Source organism: Colobus angolensis, unplaced genomic scaffold (genome assembly GCF_000951035.1).
Source record: "Colobus angolensis palliatus isolate OR3802 unplaced genomic scaffold, Cang.pa_1.0 Scaffold170, whole genome shotgun sequence".
Classification (NCBI taxonomy): domain Eukaryota; kingdom Metazoa; phylum Chordata; class Mammalia; order Primates; family Cercopithecidae; genus Colobus; species Colobus angolensis.
In genome coordinates, this window is record NW_012114822.1 from 249,576 (window position 1) to 256,316 (window position 6,741).

General features: G+C 41.6%; 1 protein-coding gene and 1 pseudogene across 1 annotated transcript in view; both read left to right on the plus strand.

Moving 5' to 3' along the window:
• The window catches only part of LOC105509169, a 59,764-nt pseudogene that overhangs the window by 31,022 nt on the left and 22,001 nt on the right, over positions 1-6,741 (plus strand).
• RERE (arginine-glutamic acid dipeptide (RE) repeats) overlaps positions 90-6,741 on the plus strand; it is a 483,164-nt gene continuing 476,512 nt past the window's right edge. Inside the window, exon 1 of the mRNA XM_011938300.1 lies at positions 90-193. The gene's annotated coding sequence lies outside the window, so the exon portion shown is untranslated. The remainder of the gene's footprint in view (positions 194-6,741) is intronic.

A 6,741-nucleotide genomic window follows, 5' to 3' on the forward strand; every position in this document is an offset into this window, starting at 1 on the left:
CGCTTTAGGGGAAGGTAAGTCTCCAACTTGCCCGCGCCGGGTCGTGTGCTCTTTTTTGGCCCCTCGTCCTGGTGGTCAGAGAGGGTCGGCCGTGACCGCAGCCTCCGCGCGGCCTCCCGCCCCGTCCCCACCACTTTCCCCGGAGCTGGGCCGCGAACACCTCTCTATTGATGGTGTAGCGCTTTAGGGGAAGGTAAGTCTCCAACTTGCCCGCGCCGGGTCGTGTGCTCTTTTTTGGCCCCTCGTCCTGGTGGTCAGAGAGGGTCGGCCGTGAAAGCAGTCATTCGCCCGGGGGGAGGCAGGAAGAAAAGGCTGGGGTCGAAGCCGAAGTCGAGGGGAGCCGGACGAGGGCAGGGCACTTCTTTGGTCATGTCCTGGCCAGGTGACCGTTCCTGCGTGCCTTCTGACCCCTGCTCTCTCTTGGCCTCTTATTCATGCTCTTGTTGTACTTGTTTGAGGTTAAACTATTTCATGTGACTAAATTATTGGCTGAAACTGGAAGAGAAGGAAGTCAAGGACTGGAACTGTGAATTTCTTGAATGCTTGTGGATTTCGGGGTGCTGGGGGGAGGACTTTATTATTAAAGTATCATTTTCTCATTAGGGGGGAGATTTCCGCTTTGTGCTCCCAATCTCTAGTTCTCAGCTGTATGTGATTAGAAAATCAGGAAACCCAAAGTCACTTGCAGCAGAATGGAATTCTTACTATCCTGTTTTAGTTCTGCTCTCTGAAGGAGGGTGGCTTCTATTTATCATTAATTTTTAAGGTGATGGAAGGATTCGTAGTTTTACATAGGATGATGTGTGTATGTGTGTCTGTTGGAAAGGGGGAAAAGTGTTGCAGGCTTCCTTTGAAACTGGTTGCTTGAGAAGTTGTTGAAAGGAAAACAAAATGATTCATTGTTGAATTGTCATTTTCCTCTGTCTCTTTTCCAAGATGTGCTTACAATTTTTCTGGATTACAGACTTCAAACATTGATTTCAGCAAAATGTGTCCTTGAGAAATTGGGTGCTTTAAATGTTTCAGTATGTGCTGCTATTTTGAGGTACATTTAGAAAGTAGTTTTGTATGAATCCTGAAATAGCCGTCTTCAAAGCAATTTTTTAAACGCAAAAAAAGCTAACTAGTAAGAGGACGAACTTGGTGAATTACAAAACGGACATTTTAATATAGCAGGAATTGATGCACCGAAGATTTGAGACAGTTTTCATAATTGCTTTCCATTTAAAGAGGGACCTTTTTGTCTAGTGTACACTGGTCTCTTTAGTCTCAGTCTGTTGGGGGAGGGGAGATAAGCTGGATCTATACTATAATAAAATCATCTTTGGGTTGATATTTTGTTCCATAGATTTGCTTGTTGTGTTAATACTACTGTAAATTAGCAACCAGTTTTGATTTTGATGGCCTGGGATGGGTGGAAAACTGGCTTGCAGCTCTCCCTGTTGTTGAGGTCGAAGGGAAAAGAGGCAGAGGCAGACAGACACACACATACACGCACACACACACATACACACACAATACCAAGCTGAGGGCTCATTGTTCTTCCATACACACGTTCATTCTCTCTCTCCCATATTTGGGACTAGGTTTGCACAGACAAACACAGCTCTTTTTGGGAGAGAAGAGAGAAGATGGGGGAAGGGAGGGTGCTTTTCTGTTTCAGCTTTCTTCCACCCATGTCATGCCTGGCCTTTTTTGCAACCTTGTGAGGTAGAAGAGTGCATTGGAAACTAAAGGACACTCAAAAACATGTTCAGAGACTCCTCTTCTCTTTGCCTCCCTTTCTTTCCTTTGCAGCCCTGGTTTCTGCTGCTCTTTCTTTTTTGTGTATGTAAAGATAAAATCCCTCTTTATATGTTGTGGGCCTTATGTTCAGCTCTCATTGCTTTCGTATTTCTCATTGACCCTGATTTTGTTGGGGACAATGATTTGTTCACTTGACTCTTAGTAGTGAATGTGAGCAGAGTCTTTCTAGGTAGAAATAGATTTTATTGGTTAATATTATAAAGATTGTGTTGAGGTTAATATTTAGCAAGATGATGTTTGCATGTTTTTAGTGGTGTGATGTGTCAGGTTTGCTGGCAATTGAGCTGTCAATGTTGTTTTTGTAAATAAGGGTTATAAGAAAAGATCTGGCTTTCTGTTTAGGAGGCTCCTTTGAATACTGGACAGGGAATAGGCTAGTCCACCTGCGGTAAACCCAGCTGTGGCCCAAGGATGGAGGTTGGTGTGAATACATGTGGGTTGCAGAATAGCACCTTCTACTGGTTAATTGCTTGGAAAGACCCAGACGAAGAGGGTGGGGGAGGGGATTAACGGCTGAGGCTTAATGATTTTCTTTTAAGCACAGTTGTTGTGCCTTTCTGCAAATGCCACTTCCCCAAGCTGCTAATACAGATGTCCTTTGACAGGCACGGTTGCATTGAGGCATTATTATGTTATTGGTTGTGCCTCAACATTAATTTGTTCTGTTACCAGAAGTATTTACACTTTGTGACTTCCCAGGACTCCTTTGAATTGATACCTTCTCATCTTTTATGAGATAATTTCTTTTGAAATATTACACAAGAGGGTTTATTTCTGTTCCCAGTATTGGAAACCATATACACCAGCAGTCTTTTAAAAAAGTTTTTAGTATCATTAATAAAAAATCAAACCTACTCTATGGAAAGTAAAATTGTAGCACTGGACAGAGGTTTTTCTCGAGATTTAACCCAGGTAGAGGGATAGAGGAGGAGTTGAGGGAGGGAAATCTCACTAAAATCGGCAATTTTGCAAATGTAGTAGCCTTGCATTGCAGTAGTGTTGTTTTCAGTAGTCCTATAAAGTCTGATAGGGTGACTTATTGTATGGATTAGATAAAAAAAAAATAAAATTGGAAGCCAGAGAAAATGTGAAATGAGGGTGTACACGGATTAACATACAAGAGGGTCGAATTGCTGCCCAAAGGCTTGTAAACTAAGGTACAGTTTCAGAGATAATCTTAATAAATGCTTAGTAAATGTCTCAAAAGGATTTTTATTTTCACAAATCCTAACCCCTCTCAGTTGTTCTAATGTAATGAACTATTAGAGAGGTTTGCAGTGGTAAAGGGGACTGGGTATGTAGGATAAACATCTGTTCCAGACTGCTTCTAGAAATGTGACTTCTGATTCACTTTACTTTCAAAACTTCAAGAGTAATCTCTAAAGTTGTGTATCTTTTACAGTGAAATGTGAACAGTTCAAATGTATTATTTTCTCGGTGGGTATGGATTCAGGGGATTGCAGTTCAATGTATTCTCCATCAGTGTTTTGTCACAAGGAAACTAGAACTGAGAACCAATTCACGACAGAAAGGTAATCCAAATCAAGAAATAAAATGTACCAGTTGCCTTTTCAACTTTGATTTACTGGTCAGTCAAAAACGCTTTTAAAAAATAAGACAGTAAGGCCTTGTGCGGTGGCTCACGCCTGTAATCCCAGCACTTTGGGAGGCCAAGGTGAGTGGACCACTTGAGGTCAGCAGTTGGAGACCAGCCTGGCCAACACGGTGAAACCTCGTCTCTACTAAAAATACAAAAATTAGCTTGGCACTTTGGTGCGTGGCTGTAATCCCAGCTACTTGAGGGGCTGAGGCACGATAATTGCTTGATCTCAGAGGCAGAGGTTATAGGGAGCTGAGATCGGCACCACTGCACTCCATCCTGGGTGACAGAGTGAGACTCTGTCTCAAAAAAAAAAAGAAAAAAAAATAGGACAGTAAACGCTGTCAGGTCCTGAAATAATTATGTGTAATATTGAACAGATACTGGACAGAAATGTGCCAGGTGCTGTAAAAACACACATATAAGAATATAATCTGTGCCCTTCTAAAAACCTGTATATGCTGAGTATGATAATGGATTTAGTAAGCATTCATTACTTAAAAATTAGTTTCAAATCTCAGTGATCAAAAAACAATTTAAGTAGTAAAATAAGTTGGAATACCAAGTTCTTTTGGGAGTAGTATGCTTTCCTACTAAACTGCTTTTGGCAGCTACTTTTGCAGTTGATTTAAAGGTTAAGATAGCAGAAAATTCAAATGTTTAAGTGAGTCATTAGTGTAACCTAGCTGTGAACTTTGTTACACACACACACATCCATCCTGAAAGAAAAACTGTTGTTTTACATAATCAGTTTCTGATAATGCTGTGCTCTAGTTAATCACAGGATTTCTTTTTTTACTACCAGGAATTCCTCTTGAATCATATTTAAGTGATTGTTGAATCATATTTGTGTGATTGGTATCCTGATAATTATTCTGGAGTTGAAACTTTCCTTGTCCTATTTAAGTGTGATTTTGGTGAGCCTGTTGGCTTATGTTTGGTTTCTTGTCTAACAGAGTTATAGTTGGTGTTTTTTTTTTTTTTTTAAATAATGGAGGAGAAATGAGCATTTTAAATATGTGTTAGAACATTGTTAAGATTGCGTAGACCAATTTAATGAACATTTGAACACAAATAACTCAAGCTCAAATACTAAATATATTTACTAGCTTTGAGTTTGGGTTGGAATTGTGATTTGTATGGCTAACTTGCTGGTGTACCAAGTAATATAAGATATACTGTGTGTCTGTACATTAGGTAACTAGGTCAGAGAGTACAGTTAATATAAGATGTTTTTTTTTTTGATAAAGTGACCTGTTTGTGCCAGTGTAAAATTATTATTATTATTATTTTTTGAGATGGAGCTCGCTCTGTCGCCCAGGCTGGAGTGTGATGGCATGATCTTGTCTCATTGCAACCTTGCCTCCCAGGTTCAAGCAATTCTCCTGCCTCATTCTCCTGAGTAACTGGGATTACAGATGTGAGCCACCACACCTGGCTAATTTTTGTATTTTTAGTAGAGATGGGGTTTTACCATGTTGGCCAGGCTAATCTTGAACTCCTGACCTCAAGTGAGCCACCCACCTTGGCTTCCTAAAGGGCTGGGATTACAGGCGTGAGCCACTGTGCACGGCGTATTTTCAATTGGTAAAATTTGCCAGTATGTCAGCAAGTGTGAGCAATATGTTTAACTGTGAAAATTTTCCTTATATGGTTAGGTTATAAAAGGATGTGACCTCTAATTCATAAACCACTCGGTATTTGAGGAATCCTCATAGCCTATTTGTCTTGGGTTTTTGCATCGGAAGTCGAAGCCATGGGTTGTATCTTAATTTTGAAGTAGTTATACACATGACTTTTAAGGACTTTGGTTAGGCTGTTTTTCATTGCAAGGAACAGGAAGTCTTCCAAGTCATCTCAAGTTGGGGAAAAGTAGAACAGAAATTTAAGCCATACAAGTCAGGCCTCACCTAGGAACAAACACCCCGGTTCCGCAGTGCCTCATACATACTGGAATTACTGTCAGGGATATGGATCCCACCCAGCTTTAGCAACCAGATGCCTTGTTGCCTCCTCAGCAGGAGGAGTTTGTGGCGCCTTACCCTAGTGCCACGGCCCTGTATATGAGTGTCCAGGCTGTGTGTTGCAATAAATATACCACCGTAAGGGGGACAGTATTGACATTGTTGGCCTGGACTGACCTTAAAAGAGAGCTTGTGAGGAAGCATGGCTGTGCAGCATCTTTAGACAGTCCTGAAGCAGCAGGGCAGAACTCCTGCTACAAAAACCCATTCTAGCTCACACAGCCGTGAACACATTCAGCAGAGCATGCGTGGACACATTCATTGCCACCTACATATGTTCCCTAGGCTCCCAGAAGTCTAATTCTTTTTTGAGAGAGGGTCTCGTTCTATTGTTCAGGCTGGAGTGCAGTGACATGAGCATGGCTCACTGCAGCCTTGAACTCCTGGGCTCAAGTTATCTTTCCTCCTTGGCCTCCCAAGTAGCTGGCACTGGGACTAGAGGTGTGCACCACTACACCTAGCTAATTACATTTTTGTAGAAATCAAGTCTTGCCATGATGCCCAGGCTGGTCTTGAAGTCCTAGGCTTAAACAATCCTCCCGCCTTGGCCACTCAAAGTGCTAGGATTACAGGTGTGAGCCACCATGCCCAGCCAAAGGTCTGATTCTTTGACCTTCGTCCTGCTTCTAAGGGTGGGGAGCAAGGGAGTACAGTGATGGAGGCACTCAGTGTGTGTGGGGTGAGTACAGTTCAGGGGGAGTGTGAGCAGATGAGCATGTCTGTTGGTTTGAACTGCCTGGGGAGGCACTGGAAATCTTCTCTGGCAGGACCTGGCTATGCTGGGAAAGTATATCCACCCAAGTGGATCCTAGGCATGAGCCAGCCACTGCATCTGGCGGCTATTATTGATTTTGATAGCTTATTCTAACAGCTTGTTTTCCTTCAAGAGACTTCATTGTCATAACTCATAGTCAGTTATGATCCTTTTTTTAGGTGGTATCATTTTATTACATTTGTCTTATTCTCCTTTTATTTTCTGTGACTCTACCATCTACTGACTACCTGCCTACCTACCTGCCTACCCAAGTCAGTGTTTCCCAAACTGTATTTATGGCTTACTAATATGCTGCAAGCATTTTAAGTGTGAGGTGAAATAAGTTTATAATGCACATGAGCTCTTTAAAGCCTCAGAAACATTTTATACTATAGAGGGTTTTTGTTTTTCATTTTCCTCCCTTACCCCAAAGACTACCTGTTTCTTTCTCATGAGATACTCATGGGATAGATACTACTATTCTAGTTTAATAGAACAGTTTGAGATGCACCTGTAAAATTAATTTTTTTTTTTTTTTTTGAGACGGAGTCTCGCTC